Source organism: Crocuta crocuta, unplaced genomic scaffold, assembly GCF_008692635.1.
Source record: "Crocuta crocuta isolate KB4526 unplaced genomic scaffold, BGI_CrCroc_1.0 scaffold13, whole genome shotgun sequence".
In the NCBI taxonomy this organism is placed as follows: Eukaryota; Metazoa; Chordata; class Mammalia; order Carnivora; family Hyaenidae; genus Crocuta; species Crocuta crocuta.
The window spans coordinates 7768983-7782764 of NW_027530007.1; positions in this window are offsets into that span (position 1 = coordinate 7768983).

The following is a 13782-nucleotide window of genomic DNA, read 5'->3' on the forward strand; positions in this document are numbered from 1 at the left end:
GCGGCCAGGAGCGTGTGGCCTCCCGCCTCAGCACCCCGCCCCCCAGGACCAGGGGCAACGCCCGGCGCGGGACACGCCGAGGAGAGTACAGCTCTCTGCCCTGAGCGTCCCCCCCACCCCGGGCCTCATCCACATCTAGTTCGTCTCCCAGAAGGGTCCGCTCGCTCACTCACCCCCCGCTCCTTCCCGCTCCTGCCCTCCCGGCCCCCAGAATTCCCACTGTACTCACCCCTCCCACCCGAGGGCCAGCTTACACCCACCACCGGCAAGGCCACCCCCGGCCCCCGGACCCCACAAGGCTGCCTCCCGCTCGGCAGCGCCTTACAGCCCTGCCCCAGCTCCCCTGTACAGGCCCAGAACCCCCGGGGACCCTGAAGGCCCACCCTGGCCGCTGCAGTTCCGTGTGCGTTCACAGGTGGTGTGCACACACCTGTACACAGGGTCCAAACACATGTGCGTGTGTGGGTCGTACACACGTGTACACATGTTAGTGCACGTGTGTGCACAGATTGGTGTGTGTGCATGGTTCATATACACATACGTGTCTGCATGGATGGCTACACACACGTGTACGCAGGTTAGTGTGCTCACACAGGTATACACCGGTTAGCACATGAATGTGTAGACACGGTTAGTCGACACACACATGACTATGTGAGTACACGTCCGCGGGCACATGGATTGGTATACACACACCTTCCCTAGTTCTGTCTCCTGAGAGGCACGGCCGTGACGCCCCGGCAGCGGCAAGCACACCGGGTCCCCCGTTCGTGGTGTCTAATTCCATCTTCCAAGAAGGGCCCCAGGCGTGCTCGAGGAAATGGCTGATCGGAGGGCCCCAGCGGGGACGTGGGGCGTGGCTGGGGCAGCGGGTGGTGCAGGGAGGGGGAGGGGCTCCAGGGCAAGGCGGGGTCAGAGGGACACACAAGTCAGCTGATGGGAAACAAAATATCCGTAATGTAACAGGGATTGTAACTCCATACGTAAGATACGTATCCCCGAGTTCAGGTGGCGAATGACTGAAGGAAGGACGGACGAGGCGGGGGTGGGGGAGGGACGACTTCCTGGTTGGGAAACAGCTGTGTCGACGCCCCCTACGCAAGGTGTAGCTGAATCTTCCCGGCCGCCCAGGAGCCCTTCGGAGGAGACACCTGGCAGACACGGCCTCAACCAGGTGACCCAGCTCGACACCCCCTGGGATGCCATGCAGACCTCAGGTACCCTCATATGTGTGACAGAGGGGAACCCCGTCACCCCGAAATTGTTCTTTCCTAAACCCACCACCCAAGTCTAACCATGAGAAGCGCATCAGACAAACCTGACATGGGGACCTTCTCCAGGACCCCGGCCATCGCCCTCAAGACTGCCAGGGCCATAAAAACAAGGAGAGACAGAGGCCATCACAGCCCAGAAGAGACCAGAGACATCACGCCTGTGATCCCAGGACGAGATCCTGGGGCAGAAGGACAGTAACAGGTGCATCTGAGGAGCGTGGGTCCCGTGTCCTCCAGCAGAGAGCGTCCAAGGCGATGTGGATGGATGGGGTGCTGGGCAGGGGGCGTGAGGACGGTGTCTGAGAGACCCGGCTGGGGGTCCCAGAGAAGACGCCCGACCTGGCTTTGTCTGCTCTTTCTCGAAAGATGATGCTGGGGTTACAGGGTTTGGGAAAGAATCGAAGGAGGGAGTGAGGACGCTCTGTTCTCTCTCTGCAGCCTTTCTGTCCATCTAAAATTATCTCAAAATGAAGTGTTTATTTTAAAAGTGACCCCAGCACAGTGCCTCGGTGTAGCCAATGCTCAAATCTAGGAGCCGGCCGGCCAATGGCCCATTGCTGATTCATCCCCTCTAATCTCTGCGAACCTAGTGTCAGGCACCAGGCGACCCGGGGAGACCGAGGTCAGACATGGTGATCACTGTGAGGCCAGGACCCACGATTGCCCTGGACCCAGAGGGCACTGAGACTCCGGGCCCATGTGCGCTGAGCACGCTCACAGGCTCCAGCACAGTGAGGGCCTTCCCTGCTTCTACGGCCCGTCCCCTGATGGGTGACCAGGGGTCACCAGACTACATCCACTGGCTCCTGAGACAGAGGTGGTCTTCTGCTGCGGGGGGCGGGGGTCCCTGAAAACCAGGACCCCCACACGCCCAAGCGAAGTGACCTCGAGGTGCCCTATGGTGAGTTCAGGCCCCTGCCCCCAGCAAGGAGGCTCCCGAGTACGGTGTAAAGATGAATGATCGGCCCCATTTCAAACGAATCCCACTAATGACGGTCTCGCACGCCTGTAAGTTCCCCAACAAAACTCAGCCTGCGGATCCCCGACGAGGCTGGGTCCTTGATTAATGCTAATGGCTTTTCTCACCAGCTGTGAAAATGCATTTTCCGTAATTTAGCTGTCATTACAATGGGAAGGATTTATAAAACACACGAGCACACTACGTGCTCGAAGGGCCTGGGGGGAACGGCCCGAGGAGGTGCCAGGAAGCAGCTGGCCCTGCCCCCCGCGTCCAGACTTGGGCACCTGCCTCTGGCTCCCAGACCTGGACGTGGTGCCGCCTCTGGAGTCATGGGCCCAGGGTCCTCTCGGAGAACAGCCGAGGGACAGAACCGTGACCCGCTGGCTGGGACTGGGATGCCCATGGTCTCTGGGGAGGAAGGAAGGAGGGGAGGGAGGAAGGGGGAGGGAGGGAGGCAGGCAGGTGGGCAGGAAGGCAGGTTCCTGGTGCTCGGGGTCCTGGCGCAGCGTCAGTGCCCCGGGCACGGGGGTCTGAGCCCGGGGAGGACACGGAGCCCTCCAGGCCTGGCAGCGCCCAAAGCCCTTTTAAAGCTCCAGGGCTGGGGCGGGACCAGACGTGCCCCCGAAACCTGGGTCTGGGTCACACGGTGGCACCGGCCGACGGCAAGAGCCCNGGCGGGGGTGCCAGGGGAAGGCCCGAAGCAAAGCCAGCGACGAATCAATTAGCGCGCGTTCTTCCGAGCGGCCCGCGCTCGCTCCGCTTCAATTAGCGGGTCTCGCGGCCGCTGCAGACCCGGAGCCACCGCCGCGGAGACTAACTCCTTCTTGTTTTAATCTTGCACCGAGCCCGGCCTTTCGCCTCCAGCCCGTCTAATTGAAACTAATCTTCGCGGGCAAGGCCTGTCTCTTCCCCCTAATCCCCCTCGGAGGAAGTTCACATGGTCCCAATTACAGCCACACCGGCCCCTTTCATTCCCGGCCGCGGCTCCCTCTGCCAGCCTCCTTTTTTGAAAGTCTGCATTATTAACTCCATGCTTGTGAGTTCCTGCCTGTCACGGGGCCGTGAGATGCTATCGCCGGCTGCTGTGGATAAGGTTACCACGAAAGCATTTTAGGGCTTACGTTTCTCACAAAGGCGATAGAGGGCACGATAGCGCAGAACCGGTGAGCGCGGCGGAGAGGGGGGCGGAGGGCGCTGGCCAGGGGCCCGCGGGCCGCAGCCTGGGGGGTTCTGGAAGCTTCTGGGGGGTGGCAGGGAGACGAAGGGGGGCTGGGCAGCCCCATGGGGTGGGAGACCCCGCCGCCACCGCTGAGGGTGGCTCAGAGCGGGAGACGGGGGCCCCGGAGCGGCCTTGGTGCCGCTGCAAGGCAAACGGAAATCCAACATTTCCAGGCTGTGGAGAACGTCAAGTTTCCGTGCTCGGGGCAGGAACCCATCACCGCCGTGAGGACACGCTGGCTGCTGTGGCCGCTCAGACCCCCGTCTGGCAGTGGGGGTGTCTCTGATTCATTTTTTTAAAGAGAACCTGAAATAGTCATTACTTAAAGAAAGCAGTGTTGTTTTCGAGCCCCAAACCTGGGGACTAGGGGAGAGGATCAAGGCCAAGGCCACGCTGCTGGTGACCAGGCAGGGAGGAGGGCAGGCGAGCCGGCCCCGCTACCCACCCCCCCAGCTGGGGGCCCAGGCTCAGCCCCACACAAGACTCGGGTCGAGTCGCTGCCCATCACCTTGCAGCGTCTCTGATAAGGGTCTGCCATTCTTGACCTTGACTCATGGCCTGGTTAGAGAGTTTGGGGCTTAAAGCTAGAGATGTATGAATCACTCACTCACCCCCACCCATCGTGCACCCTGGCCAACAGCCACAGCTTTTCTAGAACGGTCCGTGGAGGGGGAGGAAACTCTCCACTGGAAAGTCCCAACCAAGACGCCCCCAAGTGGAACCCTCCCTGCATGCACGCCCCCCAGAAACTACACATACCTCTGTCCCCGAGGCAGGACACAGAGGTCTGGGTCACGGGCTGCTGGGGGCCAGTCCCTCAAAGTTCTGGCTCCCGGACTGAGCTGTGGGACACCCCGCGGAGGAGCCGTGGCCAAGTGACACGCTAGCAGCAGACCCTCCGCCAGCTCTCAGCCCGGTGAGCTGACCTCAGGGGTGCTGCCTCCCCCTCCCAGCAGCCCCTCCTCCAGAGCCCCCGAGCCGGCCCAGGAGGGTGCTCCCGGCCTGGCCTCCCCACCCGCGGGGTCAGGCTGTGCCTCCCATGTCTGTCAAACGCCTCTGCTGCCCCTGCGGTCAGCATCATGCCGCCTCCTCCTGGCAGCCCCTTGAGAGTGAGTGCGAGTCCCAGCTCCCCGGACTGCAGGACAGCTCCCTGCCTCAGGCTGTGTCTCGGCCCCCAGGCTCCTGGCATCGAGCAGACACACCTCCACCCAAGCCAGAGACTTGCGGGCCTGGACGGGTGGTGGGGGGGGGGGAGGGGCAGCCAAATAAAGAAGGACAGGAAGGCGCACAGACCCTGCGCCAAAGCAGAAGAAAACAAAGAAGGGGAAATAAAATAACGTCAGGATGGCTAGATCCACAGAGCCTGAGGGTGCCCAGGACTGGCGAGGGTAGGGAGCCGCTGGGACTCGGCACACGTGGCACAGCCATTCTGGAAAACCCTTCCAGTTAAACCTAAACTCACCCCCAGCTACTCTGCTTCTAGGCATTTACCCCGGGGACAGACATGTGTGTCCACCCAGAGATGTGCCAGTGCCCCAAGCTGCTGTATTCATGAGAGCCCCACGGGGAAGCCACCAGAAGTCCATCACTGGGGCCCGAAGACACCCCCAGAGCTGCGCCCCTGCACAGCTGACACTGACCAACGCGGGGCCACTTAAGTGATGATATTTTCTATAAATGCAGTGCAGTGCTAGAAATGTATTTTCTCTTCCTTCTGATTTTCTTAGTAATGTTTTCTTTCCTCTAGCTGACTTTATTGTATGATTACAGCATATGACACACATAACACGCAAGATACGTGTAAACTGACTGTGTTACCGGCAAGGCTTTCTGTCAACAGTAGGCTGTTAGTTAAGTTTGGAGGGAGTCCAACGTCACACAAATTTTCGTGCCCCTAGCCCCTGCCTGGTTCAAGGGTCAACTGTAATGGATAGAAGTATTAATATACACAGCAGCTGCGTGTGATGGGTACAGTGTATCAATGTACACAATTGGTGTGTGCTCTGGGTACAATGTTATCAATATGTGCAAAGGATGTGTGCGATAGTTACAATGTGTTGATATACGCAACTGCTACAAAAGCATCAATATACAATAGGTGCCCATGATGGATAGTGTATTAATATATACATTAGGTGCATGTGATCAATATAATGTATCGATATACACACTTGGTGTGGGCTGTGGATACGGTGTATCAATGTGTGCCTGGTTGCTTTTTGTTGGTTATAACTTACTGGTGTCCGTGATGGATACATGTGATTGATACAAATGTGTCAGTATTTAATAGGTGCATTTGATGGATACGATGTATTATTATATACAGTTGATACATGGGGTTATGATGACAATGTATTAATATGTAATGGGCGCATCAGGCGCTCCTGGGTGGCTTAGTCGGTTAAGCGTCCGACTTTCNATATATATAATGGGCGCATCAATGGATATAATATCGAGATATATACGATGGACAGACATGTGGGATGAATACAGCTACAGCAGAATCCACCCAGCAGCAGACAGAGACTACATGGATGTTCTCAAAATAAATACGCTGAGAGAAAGAAGCCAGGCCCCAAAAGACGTAGTTGTAACTACACTCCAGCTGTAGAGTGATCATATCTGCAGTGCTAGGAATTAGACCCAGGCTTGCCTGGGGTGGAGGCTGAGGAAGGATTGCCTGCAAAGGAGAGGAGGGAACTTTCTGGGGGGTGGCAACGCGCTCTGACTTGATCTGGGAGGTGGTGACACGGTCACACATTTGCCAAAACTCATCTAACTGGACACTTCAACTGGACATGTTTTCTAAGTGAGGCAAAACGTGCACAATTTAAAACATACTTTTTTAACCATTTCTAGTGCACAGCTCAGTGTCCTTCAGCGCATGCCCCTGGTTGTGTGGCCATCACCACAATCTGTCTACAGAACTTTCCGTCTTCCCAAGCTATACTTCTGTCCCCATTAAGTGCTGACCTCCGCGACCCTCCCTCAGCTGCGGCGCTCACCTTCTACTTTCTGTTTCTATGAATTTGCTGCCTCTGGGGGCCTCATAAGAATAGAAACGTACAGGATCTGTCTTTCTGCGACTGGCTGACTTCACTCGATGTGATGTCCTCAAGGTCCGTCCACCTTGCTGCCTGTGTCAGAATTCGTTTCCGATTTAGGGGAAAGTCTCGTGCGATTGTACGGATACTCCATGTGGGTTTATCCAGTCATCTGTCAGCAAGTACTTCGGTGGCTTCCGCATTGTGACTCTTGTGAACATGGGCACATACAAATACCCATTCAGGTCCCAGCTTTGAAGCCTGTGAAACCCGGAGGCCAAAGGGCTGGATTCTGTGTTTAATTTTTTGCGGAGCCGCCCCAAGGGTTTGCACGGCGCCGTGTCCCCGTGTCCCCGCCAGCACTTGCCATGTCCCGTGTCATACCTGCCATCCTAACAAGAGGCAGCCTAATGGGTACATTTTATCATATCTACACTGTGCATCCATAACGTGATCTACATTTTTAAAAATAAAAAAGAGGAAAAGAACCCCCTGTCTTCCATCTCCAGGCACCAGGACGAGGGCCTAAACTCCTTGGGGCCCTTGGGTCTCTGAATGGGCAACTCACATATTAAGCCCCTGAGTTTCAGGGCCCCTAGGGGCTCAGTTGGTTAAGGATCCGACCTTGGCTCAGGTCATGATCTCAAGGTTTGTGAGTTCGAGCCCCACGTCGGGCTCTGTGCTCACAACTCAGAGCCTAGAGCTGCTTCAGATTCTATGTCTCCCTCTCTCTCTGCCCCTCACCACCCCCCTAAAGTAAATAAACATTTTTTTAAATGTTTATTTATTTCTAGGAGACAGAGAGAGAGACAGCGTGAGCAGGGGAGGGTCAGAGAGAGAGGGAGTCACAGACTGAAACAGGCTCCAGGCTCTGAGCTGGCAGTCAGCACAGAGCCCGACGCGGGGCTCGAACCCACGAACCGCGAGATCATGACCTAAGCGAAAGTCGGACGCTTAACCGACTAAGCCACCCAGGCGCCCCAATAAACATTTTTTTAAAGCCCCTGGGCCTCTGCATGAAGAAAAGAGTGAAAATCAAGGCACACACCATGTACGTCTTCCTCAGAGAAGCTGGAGGCCGGCTGCCTTCCCCCCCGCAGCGCCCGGGCCTGTTGAGACCCTTCTCTGGGCCCGCGGCCAGGCTCCCATGAGGCTGTTGAGTGAGACTTGGCAGCCGCGGGGCCGAGGACGACATGACAGTCCCCCGCCCCCAGCAGGCGAGACCGCCCAGGGGGTGCGGCCCGGCCCCGCGGGGAGGAGAGGACCCCACAGGCAGCGAGATGCCTCCTCCGTGCCTGGCACCCGGGGCGCAGGCGGCAGCCCGGACCCCACGGCGTTTGAATAGACGACCACGGACTCGCCGGACACTTCTGCCCATGAACGGGCACTGACATCCGCAGCCTGGGGGCCCAAACACTGGCAGCGTCTGGCAGACATAGCGAGCCTCGTCCCCGGGGGGCCCAGACTAGCTTAGCGGACGCCCCTCGAGGGGAACGGCGCGGCCGGGAGAGCAGAGCGCGCCGCCCGCTGGCGCCCTGGGTCTGCCCCGCGGGGAACCGTGAACACGGTGGTGGAAGCCGCCCACTTCCAGGTCACGAGGGTTTGATGACCCAGACGTCAGGGGCTCAGGCTGCGGACGCCTCTGCGGGGACGGCGGGATTCAGGGGCCACACCAGGGGGCTCGGGGCTCTTCTGTGGAAGGTCTCTTTCCTGATGAACCATGTCTGGGGTTCCCTCGATTGTAGACAAAGCCGGATGCGTTGGCATCATCTTTGCCGCTGAGGACGTGCGTTCTGACAGCGCAACCGTGTCCCTGGTGGGTGTAACCAGTCCGCGAGGCTCCACTGAAGGCATTTGTTCCCCCACAGTCGGGGGGCTGGAGGTCGCGGCCCAGGCGGTGGCAGCTGGGTCCCCCCGAGCCCCTCTCCCTGGCGGGTGGACGGCCGTCCTGTCCCCATGTCCTCACGCAGTCATCCCTCAGTGCGTGTCTCTGTCCCCAGCCCCCTCCTTATGAGGACACCTGTCACCCCCTCCTTATGAGGACACCTGTCCTATTGGATTGGGACCCACCCTTGTGACCTCACTTTACCGTCGTGGCCCCTGTGAAGACCCTGCCTCCAAACACGGCCACGTCCAGAGGACCCGGGGGTGAGGACTCCCACCTACGAACATGGGGTGGTGGCCACAGGTCCACCCGTACTGTTTTTTCTTTAACATTTATTTAGTTTTGAGAGTGAGACAGAGCATGAGCAGGGGAAGGACAGGGAGAGAGGGAGACGCAGAATCTGAAGCAGCTCCAGGCTCCGAGCTGTCAGCACAGAGCCCGACGTGGGGCTCGAACCCACGAACCGTTTGATCATGACCTGAGCCGAAGTCGGACGCTTAACCGACTGAGCCCCCCAGGCGCCCCGAGTTCCGCCCACTCCTTGATGAGCATGGTCTTCTCCATCTTTGGGAACCTGGAGACACCCTCACTCCTCCTCGCCGCTGCACGTGACATCACTGAAGCCTCCACAGCAGCTCTTTCCGCAGTAAAAAGCTCAAACCAAATGGTGACAGAAACTACTGCATGTCACCACGCATCCCATCCTGTGACCCCCATCTCCTGGCCCACATGACAGGCTGGTCACATGACCANGAACCCACGCACCGTGAGATCATCACCTGAGCCGAAGTCGGACGCTTAACCGACTGAGCCCCCCAGGCACCCCGAGTTCCGCCCACTCCTTGATGATCGTGGTCTTCTCCATCTTTGGGAACCTGGAGACACCCTCACCCCTCCTCACCGCCGCACGTGACATCACTGAAGCCTCCACAGCAGCTCTTTCCGCAGTAAAAAGCTCAAACCAAATGGTGACAGAAACTACTGCATGTCACCACGCATCCCATCCTGTGACCCCCATCTCCTGGCCCACATGACAGGCTGGTCACATGACCAGGTCCCGCCAACAGAAACCCAAGGGGTGTGAAGCTGTTAAGAGCCGCTGGGCCTCAGTCGCCTCCTCTGAGCAGGCACAGGGAGCGAAGGGCCAGGCCACGTGTTGCAGACATGCCTCCGGGAGAGCCCCCAGATCTCAGGACCGCGACCTGAACGAGAACCCCTGAGCTGTGGTAAGCCGTGAGCGTTTCGGGCTTTTTTTTTTTTAATCTCGGATAGGCAGCCGGTCCCGAAGGATCACACAAACTTAAACTTTACATTAAAAAAAAGAAAAGAAAAGAATCGTTAAAGGAGTCTTCCCTGCCAGCTCTGAGATTAGATCCTAGATGCTGCTTCTCTGTGCTGGACGCTTCTGGAAGCATCTTCGTGGAGAATCCGGGCCTCCTCAGCTCAGACTGGAAAGAAACTGGTCTGTGTGAGCTGGAAGCCAAGCCCCATGTGGGACTGTCCCCAGGGGCTCAGTTTCTGCCCTGTTCTCCATGACACAAATTCCCACGTCTACACCTTAAAGCTCCCCTGTGCTCAACACTATTGCTAAAGCCGAATGATAAGAGAGAGCCGAAGTCATTGGTGGAGCAGGTGTGGAGGGGCGAGGCCAGAGGGGGTGGCCGTGGCCACCTGGAGCCGGGGGCGTGGACGGCAGCCGGGCCGTGGGGTGCTGCTGCTGGCTTCCCGAGACGGCGCTGGCTGGAGGCACACATCAGGGCCTTACGTGGGTTCTGCCTTGATTTCCACCAAATCAGGAATCGTCTTCACCCTGCACTTGATGGTTCCGGAGGAAAGTTCTGGATATTTAAGGAGGGCACCTAGGGTTTGGCCAAAACTGCTGGCTAACGTCTACAGGGTGCTCACCAGGCTCCAAGAGCCTGTTCTGCAAACGCCTCGCACACACGGTCTCCCCACAAGTGGTCCCCAAGGTCGGGGCCCGAGGGCTGAGGCAGGTGCAGTGCAGGCCGGTCACGCGGCAAAGGCGGGGCGTCAGGCCCCAGAGCCCCGCTGTCACTGCCACGTCGTGCGTCTCACGCCATGAGATATGACGTTTGAGGGGGTGGGTGAGGCCGCTGCCACCCCCCTCCCCCGGTTCTGGAGGCTGTCAGCGTGCCTCTCCGAGCTCTGCTACAGAATGGAGGTGGATTTGCAGAACTTGCCAGGAACTCATTTCCTCATAATCGAAGACAAGGAAAGAGGTGGACCTTCGGCACTTGAATTGTTTGTACCGCAATTCGACTCTATAAATAAATAAGTACTCCATACTCAGCATTAAAATAAGGTTTATTTTATTAGACAATCATTATCCATTATGACGCGCCCCCCTTCCACGGCAGGCCAACCCTCCTGCCATGTAATGGAAAACTCTAGAAGGCATGGATTCCAGAGGCACATGGACAAGGCGAGAAGGCCACGTGACCCTGGGATCAGAGGGCGGCAGGAAGCCTGGAGGGAGCCACCCAAGCTGAGGGAGACGAGGAACGAAAGCCTCCCGAGAGCCGCCCTCCAGCACCCTGACTTTGGACTCCTGGCCTCCAGAAGAAGATTCTGTTCTCGTAAGCCCCCAGTTTGAGATCATCTGTTACACCAGCCACAGGACACTGGTTCATGAGGCCAACTGAGCACAGACAGTAGGAAGAGACCCACAGGTGATACTCGCTAGAGCGCTCAGAAGAGGCCTGACAAAGGCACCTCTCAGAAAATGGAGAGTCTCACCAGAGACTGGGAATCTATGAAAACTAATACATGGAAATGTTAGAACCGAAAAATGTCTTCAAAAGAACAATAAGACTGACGGTGCATTTCTCACCAAAAATGACAGAAGCCAAAGGCAATGGGGTCTTCTCTTTAAGGTCCTGAAATAAAACAACTTGGAATTCTGACCCAAGGGAAAACTGCACAAATAAAAGCCAACGTTTCCTTAAACGGTGAAACACAGACCCTGTGTATGACCCTGCGGCTCCACAGCCAGGCACACACACACACACACACACACACACACACACACGCACATCCACACAAATGTTCATAGCGGCCTTATGCACCAAAGCCAAAAAGAAGAGACTGCTCAAATCCCATCAACTGTTGTATGAGAAACAAAATGTGGAAAATCCGGACAATGGAATATCAAGCCGTAAAGGTACCCGTTCAGGCTATAAAGTGGATAAGCCTGAGAAACCTTACTGAAAACACCAAACACAGAAGAACACATATCATGATGCACTATGTGCAAGAAGTCAAGGGTGCAGACCCGCACGGTGACCAGTGGTCGGCTGGGGAACGAGGAGTGACTTGAAACAGGCATAAGCTTTCTTTTTAGGGTGATAGAAATATTCTAAAATTAGATAGTGATGGCAGTGGTTGTATAATCCTACAAATACACAAAAAGTCACTCACACCATGAATTTAATGGTGTGTAAATAAAGCTTAATAAAGTTGTTTTTAATGGAGGCCAAAAACAACATTTGCAGACAAATAAAAATGAAGAAAACTGACTTAGCAGCAACACACACACACACACACACACACACACACACACACATAAATATTAAAAAGAGTTCTCAGACAGAAAGAAAATTGTTCCAACCTGGAGAAATGAAATGCATGAGGCAACTAAATGCACAGAAAAGATAACTAGGTGAATAAATATAAATGAATCTTGACTATGTAAAACAATAATAATGTCTCATGGGGTTTTATATATATTTAGGATTAACGTGTATCATGGCAATAAAACAAAATGTAAGAGGGGATAAATGGAGTTAAAATAGTCTACGGTGCTTCCATGGTCTTAGAAGTGAGAAGTAATCAACTACGGCAGAGCTGCATGTTTTAATCTCTAGGGTAAGGACTAAAAGGAGAAGAAAATATCTATGTCTAACAAGTTAACAGAGAGAGAAGAGAAGAAAACAAGAAATAAGAAGGAAAGAGAAAAATAGACGTGTTCAATAGAAAAGCAACATACTCACATGGTAGATTTAAACCCCAAAATATCAGTAATTATATGTAAAAGTACTAAGTGTTCCAATTAAAGGATAAAAATTGTCATACTGTATTTAAAACAACAACAACTATATGCTGCTTGTGATACACTAGCTGTAAAGACATGCAAAAATTGAAAGAAAAAGTATGGGAAAATCTGTACCCTGTAAAACCAGCCAAAAGGACATCCAAGTTTTGATACACTAACATCAAACAATTCAAGAAGCTGTCCTAAAAATCAAGGAGACGGTCATTGAAGGTGGTCACCTTTTCAGGAAAACACAGTAATTTTAAATGCATATGCAGCTAATAATATAACCTCAAAACATATAAGGCAAAAGTTGACAGAAAGGGAGAAATGAACACAATTATAATTATAATGGGAAAATTTTCACCTACTGCAGCCTGAAACTGAAAGAACCATTAAGTAGAATTTCAGTGAGAACTTAGTTTGAAAATGTAATCAGAAGGGGACCTGTTTTATAGATATACACCGCTGTATGCGACGACTGCAGGGCACACTTTCTTTTCAAGTACATAAGGGATATTAATCAAAGTTTATCATATTCAGAGATAGACAACTGACCTCAAAAATGTCAAGGTAGGACCAGGACGAGTGTGACTCAAGATGAGGCTTCTAGGACACAAAATATGAGGAGACATTGACTCCCAGTTTCTCACAAGTACAGATCACAGTGGAATTAAGCTAGAAATCAATTTAATGAAGATACTAGAATACAGAGGAGCACCTGGGCAGCTTAGTCTCTGAGGGTCTGACTCTTGATTCTGGTTCAGGTCATGATCCCAGGGTCATGGGATCAAGCCCTGCATTGGGCTTCACGCTGAGCATCGAGCCTGCTTAAGATGCTCTCTCTCTCCCTCTCCCTCTGCCCCTCCCCTGCTCACACATGCACACTCCCATGCTCGCTCTCTCTCTTTAAAAAAGCAAAAACAAAAACAAAAATGATACTAGAACACAGAAAAAATTATGATAATGAAAAGAATTCTCAGAAAATAATAGAAGGGAACTTCCTTCCTGATAAAGAGCAAAAAGCCTAGATTGTACATTACCTAATGGTGAAGTACTGAAAGTTCCCCCACCCCCAGATTAGAAATGAAACAGACATCTGCTCGTTCTGTGCCTATGAAGCCTTACACCGGAGGTCCCAGCCCATGTAATACAGCAAGAAAAAGAAATAAAAACCATTTGGTTGGAAAGGAGGAAATAAAACTTTTATTATTTGCAGACAACATAATTTATTATGCAAAATACCTTGGGGCACATGGGTGGCTTAGTCGGTTGAGCCTCCAACTTCCACTCAAGTCACGATCTCGCAGTTTGTGGGTTTGAACCCCACACCAGATACTGTGCTGAC